The sequence below is a fragment of the Pongo pygmaeus genome, chromosome 13, assembly GCF_028885625.2.
Source record: "Pongo pygmaeus isolate AG05252 chromosome 13, NHGRI_mPonPyg2-v2.0_pri, whole genome shotgun sequence".
Lineage (NCBI taxonomy): Eukaryota > Metazoa > Chordata > Mammalia > Primates > Hominidae > Pongo > Pongo pygmaeus.
Genome location: NC_072386.2, coordinates 484319 through 498862, shown reverse-complemented (window position 1 = coordinate 498862; position 14544 = coordinate 484319). Strand labels below are relative to the sequence as shown.

At 35.7% G+C, this 14544-nt stretch overlaps 1 pseudogene; it reads right to left on the bottom strand.

Annotated features, from left to right (window-relative positions):
* Positions 1-5176: 5176 nt before the first annotated feature.
* Positions 5177-14284, bottom strand: LOC129026531 (protein FRG1-like; annotated as a pseudogene).
* Between the last annotated feature and the right edge of the window lie 260 nt (positions 14285-14544).

Genomic DNA, 14544 nt, shown 5'->3' with positions numbered 1-14544 from the left:
TCATTTTTTATTGCGTCTATTTGATTCTTGTCTGTTTTCTTCTTTTTTTGTCTTGCTAGCGGTCTATCAATTTTGTTGATCCTTTCAAAAAACCAGCTCCTGGATTCATTAATTTTTTGAAGGGTTTTTTGTGTCTCTATTTCCTTCAGTTCTGCTCTGATTTTAGTGATTTTTTGCCTTCTGCTTGCTTTTGAATGTGTTTGCTCTTGCTTTTCTAGTTCTTTTAATTGTGATGTTAGGGTGTCAATTTTGGATCTTTCCTGCTTTTTCTTGTAGGCATTTAGTGCTATAAATTTCCCTATACACACCGCCTTGAATGTGTCACAGAGATTCTGTTATATTGTGTATTTATTTTTTTTATGGCAGAGTCTTGCTCTGTCACCCAGGCTTGAGTACAGTGGCTCGATCTCAGTTCACTGCAACCTCCACCTCCTGGGTTCAAGTGAATCTCTTGCCTCAGCCTCCTGAATAGCTGGGATTACAGGCGCCTGCTACCACACCCAGCTAATTTTTGTATTTTTAGTAGAGATGAGGTTTCACCATGTTGGCCAGGCCTGTCTCAAACTCCTGACCTCAAGTGAATCACCCGCCTCAGCCTCCCAAAATGCTGGGATTACAGTTGTGAGCCACCATGCCCTGTCTCTTTCTTGTATTTGATGATGAAAATCTGTTATTGACAGGCACCTGGACTGTTTCTTGTATTTTATAATGAAAATCTGTTATTGGCAGTTAGAGGATGGGGGCTCAGGTTAACAACAGGGTGTTAGAAAAGCAGCAGTAAAATTTGGTTCTCAAAACACTTGATGTCTTATTCCTTTATTTGAACATGGGTTTTGGTAAAAAAAGGCCAGCCATTTTGAAACTTTGATTTTATTGTCATGTTTTCATTTTGAAATTCATCTTGTTGTTTGTACGAATTGGCAGCCATATGTGGGAAATTTCAGTTTTGCATATTTTCAAATTATTTTCATTTTTACATCAGAGATTTTGAACAGATGCTATACAAATGTATTCATTTATTTCTTCAACAAAATTTTGTGCTGGTTATGTTGCAAGCACTTAGTGAACTTCATGCTGTGCGTGCCTCAGATACTTTTGTGAATGTAATGGCAACATCAAAAACTTTGCCCTTATACACCTTATAAACCTTTAATTTCAAGGCATGTTGATGAGTGGGCATCTGCTGTAACATACTTTCATCGTCATTTAATTAACCATTATTTGGGTATACATTTTATTATAATTGATTTTTAAAAACTGGAAAATATTTAACACATCTTCATCTTGCCTTTTTCCTTAACATATGTAGATCAAGAGAGTCACTGAGAATCAGTTTTAGGGATAGTTATAAAAATCTTAACTTTGCAACTGTAACTTTGTCCTCAATGTAATAACTGGAAAAATAATTTACGTTTCAAAGGCTTTAATCTCTGTATTTCTTTGAAAAGGAAACTTCACCGAGGTTCTTTAAAAATTCTTGCTCTGTCCTAGAGTAGAGACTGATAGACTCATGGATATGGTCCTCTAATGGATCTGTACCACCTCAGTTCTCTGAGTGTCACCGTCCTGTCGTGAAAATTAAAGCTTATTTTCATTTCATGTCTAGGATGTAGTATGTTCTTGTTGGGAAAAAATGATGTTTCTTGAGAAATAAGTGCCTTCAGTATCACTGTGTGTCACTTAATAAATATGACTAATATCTACTTTCACCAGTTGCTGCAATTTGATCCTGAAACTGCCATCTTTAAATTATACTTTTTCTTTGGTTAAAGTAATTATAATAGACATTAATTATTTTTACATACTTTTCTTATTTGGACAGCCATTCTTAGAACTAAAACATTCATATGTTTATATTACAAGTACAATTATTATTTATTATTATTAATGTCAGTAGCCAAATGTAATCAACTCTCTTCTTTTTACTTCCTTTTTTGAATCAAAATGTTACACTTATACAAGCAAGAGCAACAGCTCTACATCTGTATCACTGCAGTGCCTAGAAGATACAACAGGACAATTTACAAAACCAAATTTCCAGGAAGTCTTTGCACACATCTCTAGTACAAAAGATGCTTCAGAGACTAGAGGGTCAGAGGGCAAAGAGAGGAAATATTCAACTCCCAGTTCAGGTCAAAAGGGAAGAAAGCCTGGTGTTGAAAGAAATCCAAGAATGACTGTGTCTGCAACTCCCTCCTTTCTGTAAAGTTTTCATGGCGTTTTACTTAAAATATTTACCTTATGATGGTCAATAATATGAATAGTTATGCTTTGTAAGAGATTTATTCTTTACTTATAATTAATGGATCGTTCTAAGTTATTATAGGTTTAGTTGCTATAGTAAGATGATATGAAATATTTGTTGCCTGTTAAATGTTTCTGGGATCTTTACTTTATTTTTACATTATGATCTGTGCTTCCAAAGTTGAGCTGTAATTTTATTGTTTATTCAAATGTAGAATAAAGCTTAACTTTGGGGAGACAAATAAAAGCTAGAGTTTTCTTTTCAGCTCTATAGAACAGTCATTTATTTCTATAAATGTTCTTTATGTAGCTTTCCTAGTTCCACATTTAAAAAGATAAATATGGGGATCTACACAGGTCTCAGTAAATAATAATTCTTGATTAATAATGCATTTTTTATAAAGCTTGAAGTTTAAAGTAGAATTTTGCTCTGCCTACATATCTTTTATGGTCAGGCTGCTATAATTATGTAATACCCAGTTAAATTTCAATTTCAGATAACAGAGAATAATATTTTAGTATAAGCATGTCCCAAATATTGCATGGGATATACTTACACTGAAAAAAGTATTTGTTTATCTGAAATTTAAGATTAACTGGGCATGATATATTTTCTGTGGCAACCTGTTTCATAGAGAACAGAGTAAGTCAGCTAAATTTTAGAATACTTAACTTTAACCTGGTGTTCTAAGTCTTTCCTTTTTGTAATTATTATTATTATTTGGAGTCAGGGTCGTGCTCCATCACCCAGGCTGGAGTGCAGTGGCACAATCACAGTGCCCTGTAGCCTTGAGCTTCTGTTCTCCAGTGATTCTGGCACCTCTGCCTTTGCCTCCGAAGTAGCTAGTACCACAGATACGTGGTCCCAGCTAATTTTTTTTTCTCATAGAGACAGTTTCTCAGGCTGGTCTGGAACTCCTGGGCTCAAGGAATCCTCCCACCTCTGCCTTCACTTCCCAAATAGCTGAGACCACAGGCACACGCCACCACCATGCCCAGCTTATTTTTAATCAGGTTGCTGCAAGAGTAATTGTGGGTTTTGCCATTGAAAGTGATGGCAAAACCCGCAATTACTTTTTGCACCACCCTAATAATTTTTGTGGAGACAGTGTCTTGCGCTGTTGTCTAGGCTGGTTTCCAACTCGTGGGCTCCAGTGACCCTCCTGCATTGGCCTCTAAAATTCTGGAATTACAGATGGTAGCCACTGCACCAAGATACTTTGTATAATTGTTAACATAAACGTAAATATTTTGAGAAATAGAAATGTTATAATCATTGGAGGAAAATATATTGTAAAGTATACAATATAAAAAATCAAACAAAATACAACAAATACAACAAAAAATTATCAAAATTTTCAGAGGAACAAAATAAAATCTAGTTTTACAATCTTCAGAATTCAATCCCATTATACCAAACATATAAAGAAACATATTCAAAGAAAAAGGCAATCAATAGCGACTGACCTCGACATGACCCAGATGTTGGAATTAGTGTGGATTTTTAAAGTAGTTGTTGTAATTCTTATTAAAATCAAAACCCCAAAAACCCTTAAAATAAATGGATAGGAAATCACAGCAGAGTAGAAGAAACTACAATAATAACAAAGGCTCAAGTGGAAATTCTAGAAGTGAGAAAGATTTCAAAATTAAAAAATAATAATCAGTTGTGTTGAGGAGCAGCTTGGAGGTGGTAAAGGGTCAATGAAACTTAAAATACAATTGAAATGATTCAATCTGAAAATTGTGAGCAGTCATAGGTTGGGGTGAGGGAGCTTTTCCTTTGGTTAGTGCTTTTAGGTAATCTTGGTTTTGATAAGATTACTAGACTGATCCGTCAGGATCTTACTAAGCCAGAGTTTATCTTGGTTTCAGTAGTGCTTTAAACAAAACTCATATCCTTGTGTACAAGATGGAAGAAGAGTGGACCAGATGACAATATTTAGATGCAGTCATTCTTAACTTCCGTTGCTCTCCCAGTGGTCTAGCTGGGGTTTGTATAAAGTGGAATGGGAGGAATAGGGAAGGAGCCCCCACCTACCCTCTCCCCTGGTCCACTTGTCCTCCTTCACTAATGGATAAAGTCCACGGGAACAGGCAAGTTATTTTAAATCTGTATCTTCTGTTGTCAAGATCTGTAATCAGTTCTGCTCGCTGGACTGGGGACAGGAACCAAGGGAACATGAGGGTGAACGAGTTAACATGGACTCCAGGAACACACTGTGCCTACATGCAGAATGTTTGTGACAGGAAAGCCAGTCAGCAGGCAGATGGTCTCAGATACCAAGCTAGTGTTGGGAAGGAAGATTCAGTCTCTTGACGGCGGTGTTCCTCATTGTGTGGTTTCTATCATTTGCTTCAGAAGGACTTGGAGTACTTGTTAAAATGCAAATTTTGAGCCCAATCCTAGACCTCCTAAGACTGCATCTCTACGGATGGGTCTCAGTAGTCGATATTGGAAAAGTGCAGGTCCCTAGGAGATGCTTATGCATATGTATTTGAACTGTTGTGTTTAAGGGTTAGGGAGCTGACAGAAGCAAGGAATAGACCAAGCCCTTGGGTGGGAAGGCTCCATAACCTTGGCACTGTTAGCATTCTGGGTGGAACAGGATTCTGCCACATGCTTTGCAGCATCCCTAGCCTCTACCCTCTAACACCGTATTCCAGTTGTGAAAACCAAAAATGTCCCCTGGGAGGCAAAATAGTCACCCGTTGGGAACCGGAACCTCTGCTTTGTGGGATCAGAGTGGTTACTTTGTTCCCAATCCAAGGATCAGAACACACGATAAGAGAAAGTCAAGCTATTGGAACTGGAGTGCCAAGTTGAATCTAGACCTACAACAAAAGCTCCAAAAGCTCCTTTATAGGGCTGATCCCATGCCTCAGCTACCTAGCTTGTACAGATGCCATGTAACTCTAAATTTGGTGACAGAAGGAATTTAGAGGCTAGAACTAGATAGGGTCTTTCAGGTTAGGCCAGCACACAACGTGGACTTTTGACATCATCCAGATGCTTGAACCAACCTCAGTCCTGAGGCAGAATTTCCCGTGGCATCTGATACACGGCCTGGATTTGGAGCTCTCACTGAAATTAGATGCCACGGGAATATTGTGTTTAGGAACTCTGAAAGAGACAGGCTTCAACAAAGCAGACCTAAGCAACACGTAGCATCTGAACTTCTTTATCAGCTTCCATCCCAGCCCACGAGGACAAAAGCATCACATACATATCCACTGTGGCAAACCTGTCCTCAGTAGGGATTTTCCCCAGTACTACCCTCGCCTCTGTCCTGAGCCCACTTGCTTCTTTGTAATGTTTCCACTTTCTGTCCCACTCCCTAATAGATGATTTTTCCTCTCTGCCCAGCCCCCTAGTTCTGATATTTGGATTGTCTGTGATCTGAGTAGTACTTAGGAGGTAGAATCAAAGCCTTGTTGATTGGATTGGGAGTTTCTCACTTCCTATTAAAGGCACTGATTAAGCATCTATTGTATAAAGTAAAGTAAGATTATGATCCAGTAAGAAAGATTCCACAAGTAGCGCAGGAAGAATTGGTTTCTAGTACACTTCATGCTTCAGGACAGGAAATCCAGAAAAAAATTCTGTGGTACGTTAAGTGTGTACTGTAAGTTTCATTTCCATATGAAAAACTGTAGTTAGCTAAAAAGTACATCCGTGAAGAATCCTGATAAAACTTGCTTAATCCTGGTTAAACTAGCTGCTAGCTAAACAACAATTTCACAACAACTCAAGAACTCTGTAAAAGCATTTCCTCTGAATATTTTATTCAGAAAAATACACAAAAAGATAAGGCAGAAACAAAAGTCCCAGTCATTTGCGGTATCTGTCGGTTTCAATTTGGCTCTCCTGTTAAAACAAAGAAAAATAGTAAAATTAATCTATGTAAAAGATGCCATATATATTCAACTGCTAATAAATATAAAAAGCTTTAAAAATGTGTGCTCAATTTTGGTTACTGTGTTACCACTACACTTATGTTAAAATATGTATACTTTTAAATTTGGTTTCTATAAAAAATGGATTCTAATCTTATAAAAGTTATTTCCTAATATTCAATAAATGTTGTCTAAGGGCTTTTTCAATCCAAATAGCAATTTTAATTATTCCAGAATTTAATGGTGCTCTAAATTTCCATTTAACAGGGTGAGAATGCTGTATTATTACAAGTGATAAAAGTTACAGGACATAGAGGTTATTCCGTTTTAGGGTCCACATCCTGATTATATTTTATAACATCTTCTTGATTTCTTACAACTACATACATATTCATTTGCTCAGCTGAAAAAAAATTCTTAACATTATTTACTAATTTTAGGTATGAAATCTACCAGCTAGTTAACAGGAAATATGTAATTAAACGTTGCCTTTATCAAGTAATGTAAAAAAAGGGTAAGAGTAACTTTGGAACATACGACTTGAATGAGCGGCTGGTGATTATCAAAATCTGGCACTTAATTGATTTATACTTGTACACTCACAGCTAAACATCTCTGTTTTTCTACTTTGTAACTCTAGGACATTACTTATCTACATAGGAAGAGTGATAAATATTAATAATGTGCTATGATAAACATCCTGCACTCTTCCAAATCTTACAATAAAACTGCTTCAATTTCACTTGTTTAGCTTTTATTCTTAGTTTTTTAGTTGATCTATGCTTATTTTAAGGAACCCGAACTACTCTAACAGAATCCACATAATTTTTATATTAGTCAAACTGCTTCTAACTCTGGTTGTAATAGTAATAAAAAGATATTGATAAATTTATGAAGTAGATACAGTCAAACTTGAATTTCTTAAAGTATATACTTAGAATCAGTTATAATTTTTAGATATTCTTTCTTGACAGTCTTTTCCCAAACTCATGATGCCCTCTTTAGGTAATATTGCCACACTCATAAATTAGAAATAAAGACAAAAATTTGAAAACTACAGTAATTTAAGAGAATATAGGTTTTCTACATGCCATTTCTATTGGCTACTGAAAATAGTGGAACTAAGTAAATAAATGGCTACCTGTCCAGAAGCATCTCATGCAAAAATCCATCTTTCTGAGCCTTTTTAAGAATTTTACTGTCTTCTTTACTTATTTTAACTTTGTGGTCTTGGAAGCTCTGAAATTTCTTTCTGCAAAGAAAATGTCTTCATTGAAAAATACCTCAAACTCTGATTATACATATTTACTATTAAATTTATAAATACTGTTAATTTCTTTTTTACATATTAAAAAGTCTAATTATAGGCCAGGCACAGTGGGTCACACCTGCAATCCCAGCATTTTGGGAGGCCAAGGCAGGCAGATCACTCGAGGTCAGGAATTCGAGAACAGCCTGGCCAACATGGTGAAACCCCGTCTCCACTAAAAATACAAAAATTAGCCGAGCATAGTGGCATGCGCTTGTAGTCCCAGATACTCGGGAGGCTGAGAAAGGAGAATCACATGAACCTGGGAGGAGGAGGTTGCGATGAGCTGAGATCGTGGCACTGCACTCCAGTCTGGGGGACAGAGCGAGACTCCATATTGAGGAAGAAAAAAAAGTGTAACTGTATTTTTTTTAATAAGCTGGAGATTCTGAACAACAAAGATGACCTTTGTGACCTCTCAAGAGCAGGGCCACTCATTGACTGGGTAGCACAAGGCCCCACTTCTATTAGGGCATGCTGGCTGGAGTCCCCTGTGTCCTGGCCATAGCACAGACTTTGACTGGCATCACGCCCATTCTATGAATGAATAGAGAGATTGACTAACCCTAGTGACTAGCTTTGGGAGCTGGTAGGATGATTAGGAAAACTGAACCCTCAAGAAAAAAAAAGCATTTAGCTCAGTACTCTGTCCTAGAGGCTACATTGTGTTGCCTCTTCTTGTCCATGAGTTTCCATTTTTTCAGACAGGGTCTTGCCCTCTCTCCCAGGCTGGAATGCTGTGGTGATCAGAGCTTACTGCAGCCTTGAACTCCTGGGCTCAAACAATCCTCCTGTCTCAGCCTCCCAAGTGGCTGGGCCTACAGGCATGCACCACCATCCCCAGCTAATTAGGTAATTTATTTTGAAAGCACTTTGAGAAGCACTTCACTGTCAAATGTGTAGGTCTAAAAGGAAAAGCATACATACACATAATTGATTTCACATTGTTTTACATTTCCTTTGTCTTCTTCTGGAATGTCATCTTTTTTCTTGGTTTCTCTTTCAGCGCAGGATCTAATCTAGATATTGGAAAAGAGAATCCAATGGGTTATATGTTTATTTTCCACATTCCCCACTTTACATATCACATAAGAACATTTGAGATGGTTTCTTATGCAGAAGAAAAAATTAACTGAGCAATAATATTCAGAAAAAGACCGGTTCTGGCTATGTGTTTTTACTTCATATATATAATCTATATGAGTAAGTGCTATCACATTCTTCCTCCTCAGCCCTTGTGTCAGAAACACTACAGACAAAATTATTTCAGAAACATTTTATACATCAGATCCTGCTAGGCAATAAAGCAATCATTAATTTAATTTTGTCCTCCAAGTGAATACACTAGGATCAAATTATCCCTAGTAGACAAATGTCATTTGATCAGACTGAAAGCTCAATAGTTATTTTACATTGCACAGGCTATTACCAAACTATTAAAACTTTTAGCATTACACAACTTGTTTTTAATTAATTGGAACCCACCTCTTTTAGTAGCTTCTTATGTCCTCCTAAGTTGGACAGATATTTACTATCACATGTCATAAGTTAATTAATCTGCATTCAACAATTAAGATCACCCACAGAACAGGCAATGGGCAATGGTAAGGATTCATGTCTCCTAAGGGATCTCTGTGGCCGGAGTCCAGTTTCAGAGCTGCTTAGAAAGTGATGACAAATAACATGTTTGTGCCAATAACATCTTCATGACAGTTTTGATTTGAGAGGTCCCAGACCTCAAAACATTCCCTGCTAGGGCCTGTAACACAATGCTACCTTTAGTAAGAGGGATCTGTGTTCTGGTAGATAAGGCAAGGTCCTAAAAGTGAAGGGCTGACAGAGATTAATTAGGACAGCCTGCAATTAAATGGTATGGAAAGAGTCCTAAATAATCACTGTTCAGAGCTTCCAAGTACTTGACTAACCAAAGAGACCCAGAAAACTTTGTATTTCATCTGAAAATTGCTTTAAATAGTGAAAAATGCAATCTTTGTGTATCTTTGTGTCTTTGTATAAGTGAACAGCACTGCATATATATTTGCAATTGTTGCCTTCAATAACGCTTTTGTGATGATATCCAGATGAAAAAAATTTAAACATGATACAATAAAATATAAACAAATTAAATTAAATGCAAGTCACAAAGCCATCTGCATTTCCTCAATGATCTGTTTCCTAAGAAGCAATGTGCTATGAAATACTGAGAGTGGCCTCTGGAGTCAGCTGAGCCTGGGTACACATCCTGTCTTACCACACCTTGAAATCACTGTGATTTCCATGAACTGACTGACAAAAACCACGAGGATGTAAGGAGCGTCAGAGGCTGTCTTCCTGTCTGTAAGACTGAGCTCACATTCACCTCACAGGAGCATTATGGAAATTCTAGACTACAACGCCTGTGCCGGATGCATGCAGTGAAAAAATATAGCATTTCACTTCTCTAACTGTAAGAAAATATCTACATTTTAGATTGAAATTGTTTGAGCTTTAGATTTGAAATTATCTGAAATCAAGAGTATGCTAAAAAGAAAATCAAACATATGACCGGAAATCTAACATGAAGCACGTACAGAGAATTGAGAGATGCTTTTAAATTACACTGGCAGTAGAGAGAAATGTAACATAAATTTTTATGCTCTAATTATAAGAATGAAGGGCATTTTAGAAAAGGCTTTTGCCCCCTCTCTTAGAGCCTTCCACTCTGGCCCCCACAATGCCAACAAATCTGGGTCAGACTGGATGCAACTTGTGATTCCCAACAGAGACAAACAAATCAAGGTTCACGATGCTCAGTACTGCGTTGGAATGCCAAGACACAGAAAAACCATGTGTCAAGAAGGGGGGAGTTATTCTTTAGACACATCCTGGTATATGTTTATCATTAAAGATCAGTGGCTTTTGTGAATCTAAGAAATTAAACCTTAAATGTTTTCATCAAATTCCAGTTAACTACCTGATTTATCTAGGTTATATTAACAGTATTATTTAGAATTTCACCTTGATATGAAGATGTCTGTTTAACTTTTACAATGATGTAAAACAAACTGTAGGAATAGGGAAGGCACAGGCCACTGGTGAAATGGATAACGCGTCTGACTAGAGATGAGGGAATTTAGCCTGGAATAAGGAACTTTTATTTCCAGCTTAGTGAGGCACACACATTTTAAACATAAAATAAAAATCATGTTTTATGTGATTCATGTTTCTCCTAATGCAAAGAAGACAGGTACTATTAATAAAAATATTTTTAAAATGTAAGGGCTAAGGCCCCAGAAGTTCTGCTATGATTTTTTGTTTCATAGAGTGATTATCATCACAGAAGCTCAAGCATTACATAAATACAAACGCACATACCCCGACCTGGTAATTCTGCTTCTGGAAATTTATCTTCAGGTCCACCCACACATGTACAAATTGATGCATATTCAATGTTACATACTGCAGCACTGTTTCTAAGAGCAAAAGACTGGAAACAGCCTAACTTTCCATCTATAAAAGACTACATAAATTAAGGTACATCCTTAAAATGGAATATTATGTGGCTGTTAGAAAAGAGAGAGAGAGAAAGAGAAGAAAAGCAAGAAAATGAGAAAATTTTATACATTCAAACTAATAGTAGAAAACTCTCCAAGATACCATTTTAAGGAAAAAAAAAATCAAAAGCTGAGAAGACTATAGAGGAGGCTGCCTTTAGTGTAAAAAAGTTGAAAATTATAAATGTATTCATATGTTTATAAAGAAATTTTAGGAGACTATAAAAAAACAAACAAAGGGAAAGAGGAACAGGAGCTGGGACTCAGTTGAGTAAGATGCATGGCAGGCATATGTCTTCATCTTCATATGCTTTTATTTAAAAATGTTGGATCACGTGTACATGTTATCTATTTTAAAAATTAGATTTTAAAATACAAGCAAGAAAATAGGAAAATGAAAGCTTAAAAAAAGCATGTGGAACTACCAGAAAAAGATACTAATCCACGGAGATAATGGCAAGGTAGCTCCTAGATGCACTGATTTCTCTACCACATTGTATAAACAAGCCATCCACTATGGGATTTATAATTAAAAATGAGTCTATTTGAAACAGCACATTATAAAAAGCTATTAACTAAATCTTTAAAGTGACAGTAAATGATGATTTAACATTTTAAAGAGATACAGTCACATCGCATGTGTGAATGCAGTCATCTGTATAAAATGTCATCATTACCTTGATCATTTCTTCTTCTCCTGCTGTTTTCTTTTTGCTTCTATGTCTCCTGCTTCATTGCATCTAATAAAGCAGCTATTTGAGGCCAATAAAGCCATTTTCCCCTAAGTGAAACAAAATAACAAAATAACCATGAGGATACTTCTTCTAGAAGAAACATTAAGTGTTTAGACTGAATTAATTTTTCCTCCCTGATTTAAAAATCACAGAAAAGAACTTAAGAATGGAACGTGGAAAATATAATACAAGAACATATAGAAAAGGAAACCAAAATCACCTTTCATTTTACTATTCAAAGATTACCACAATAAACATTTGTAGTGTATCTTCCTAGTAGGACTAAATTCTAATTAGATGAGGTAGGATTGCTTCCTTTCTAAAAGATCTATTGAAGATAAAACTGTTTAGTTCTGTTTCAAAAATTAACTTTAAAGACAAGAACATAATTATGAATGCATACTTTATTCAAATATTAGCATTTTAAGTAACATTTATTTTCTTCAGAATTAGAAAACATGAAAAGGTATATACAATGCCTTTGGTGTTTTGAATTTAAGAATCAATGTCTGAGGGACTTTTGTGTGTGAAAATAAATATTCATACACTTTTTTAGTTGTTTAATGTTTGATGTATTACACTGCTATTAAACAAAACTTTAAAAAGTGATTTTCTTGTGTATCTAAATCTCGGTTATAAATTTGGTTAGCTTAACTCCCGTAACAAATAAAATGTTTATTTATAACTTGTATTTCGTTGATTCTTTTCGAAAAGTTGGAATACCATAACATTTAGACAAAATATTTATAAATACAATGATTACAAAATATGTTAACCTTATATCACATCCAGTTAAAAACATGCTGATAACATGGATTTAATATCTTAGTAAAGTCACAAGGGCTGGATGGTCTCTCATCTGGATGGCTCCTGGTGAGCCCTGGAACATGGCGGTTGACATCACATGGTGTGGTCCGGGCGATTTAAACCTGTGCCAGAGATTATTCAGCTGAGTCCTTTTTGCAATAGAGTTTTAAGACCCTCCTTCATTTAAATTTAAATTTTTGAAACTTAGTGTCCTTCCTAAAAATAAAATGAAATGAACTTTCCTAAAGTGTTGTATTATTAGTACTCTCTAAGTCATCACCCAGGCCTTATGAAATGTTGGCATTTCTACTGGTGTAACTTTTATTAGAATTATCTCATCATAGCTAGTAGGATCATCACAAAGCGGTTGCAACACATTACAGGTAATGAAATCAATGTAGTGTTTCCTGAACGGTATTGGGTGGGTGGGGTGGGGGGGAAGGAATACACACAGACAAACAGAGGAAGAGATAAAAGAGAATAAGAAATATCAAGGTGCATAACACATGGATAAGTAAGTATTGTTAAGTACAACTCTTGCTTCGGTTATACATATGTGTGTGCTGGGCTGCAATGTAAAAATGCATCTCTCAATGGATTAGGTCAAAATAGTTTTCAAGTCACTGACTTAAGATTTTATCCTAGGGGATGAGGAACTTAGTCTAAGTGATTACCTCTTTCTGGTAGGATGTTTGTTTAATCTGTCATCTTAGAAAACACTGCTGACTTCCTATTTTCAGTTCATTATTTTATACTACCAAAGCTGCTACTCAAAGGCTGAGCTTATCTTCTATTTGCTTGTTCTGCGTGGTGCCCACTGGTCCTTACTGTTTCTGATATAGTGATCTACTTTTTAAAGACAGTTTAGCACTCATATATTTTTGTTCAATCTTTACTTCTCACACAAACAGAAAAGGGAAATTATGTATTCTGTATCAACAAAGATTTAACAAAACATCCATATACTACAACTGTCTACTTACTAAAATGAAGAATTAGTATATTATCTTTTTTCTTCTTATATTAAAACTATCTTTTCATAAACTATTAGCTTATGAACTGAAAGTCTTTTAGAGATAATTTACTTCAATGAACTATTATTATTTATATTTTATACGCAAATTGTCACAACTTGGTCTTAGCTGGCTCCACATTTCGCTTACAGTCTGTAATGTTTCTGAAAGCATCCATGATTTCTGCTACAAAGAAGATACTTAGGAAGTATTCTGTTTTCCTACTCTGAGACCTAAAATTGACTGGTTCTTCAATGGAAATGAGATCCATATCTAGGCACTAAGGGTATACAGAAATAATTGTGGGCAAAAGTACTAACGCTATTTTTGTTGCACTATATTTTGAGATCTCTTTAAGGCTCTATGTTCTTACTGATTTATTCCAGTTTAATGTATTATACTATTTCATCCTACTTTTTCATTTTAAATATATTATGATTGACTGTTACAGACTTTCTGTTAAACTGACAGGAAGATTTTATAAACAATAACAGCACTTACATTTTGAAAGACTTGTTCCCACTGTTCTCTTGGTCCAATTGCATCTGAACGCTCAACAACAAGTTCATCTGAATTTATACCAAGATATTTTCCATAGCCAGATTTCAGGGCAATTCTATACATTAATAAGATAGATAAAAGTTAAAAACTGAGAGAAAATTAATTATAGAACATCAAAACAGGACATGTGTATGTGTGTGGGTGTGTACATATCTAAAATTTCAGACTGGACATATTACAAGTGTTCAAAAGATGCACGTGGCTGAGTGGTGACTCACTCCTGTAATCTCTGTGCTTTGGGAAGCCAATGGGAGAACTGCTTGAGGCAAGAAGTTCAAGATCAGCCTGGACAACAGAGTGAGACCCAATCTCTAAAAAAAATTTAAAAATTTAGCTGGGCACGGTGCTGTGCACAGTTTTAAATTTAGTTTTATATTTTGCTTTTTTAATATAAACATTGTACCTTATATATTACGTAACAAATATTTCCAAAATTCATCATTCTT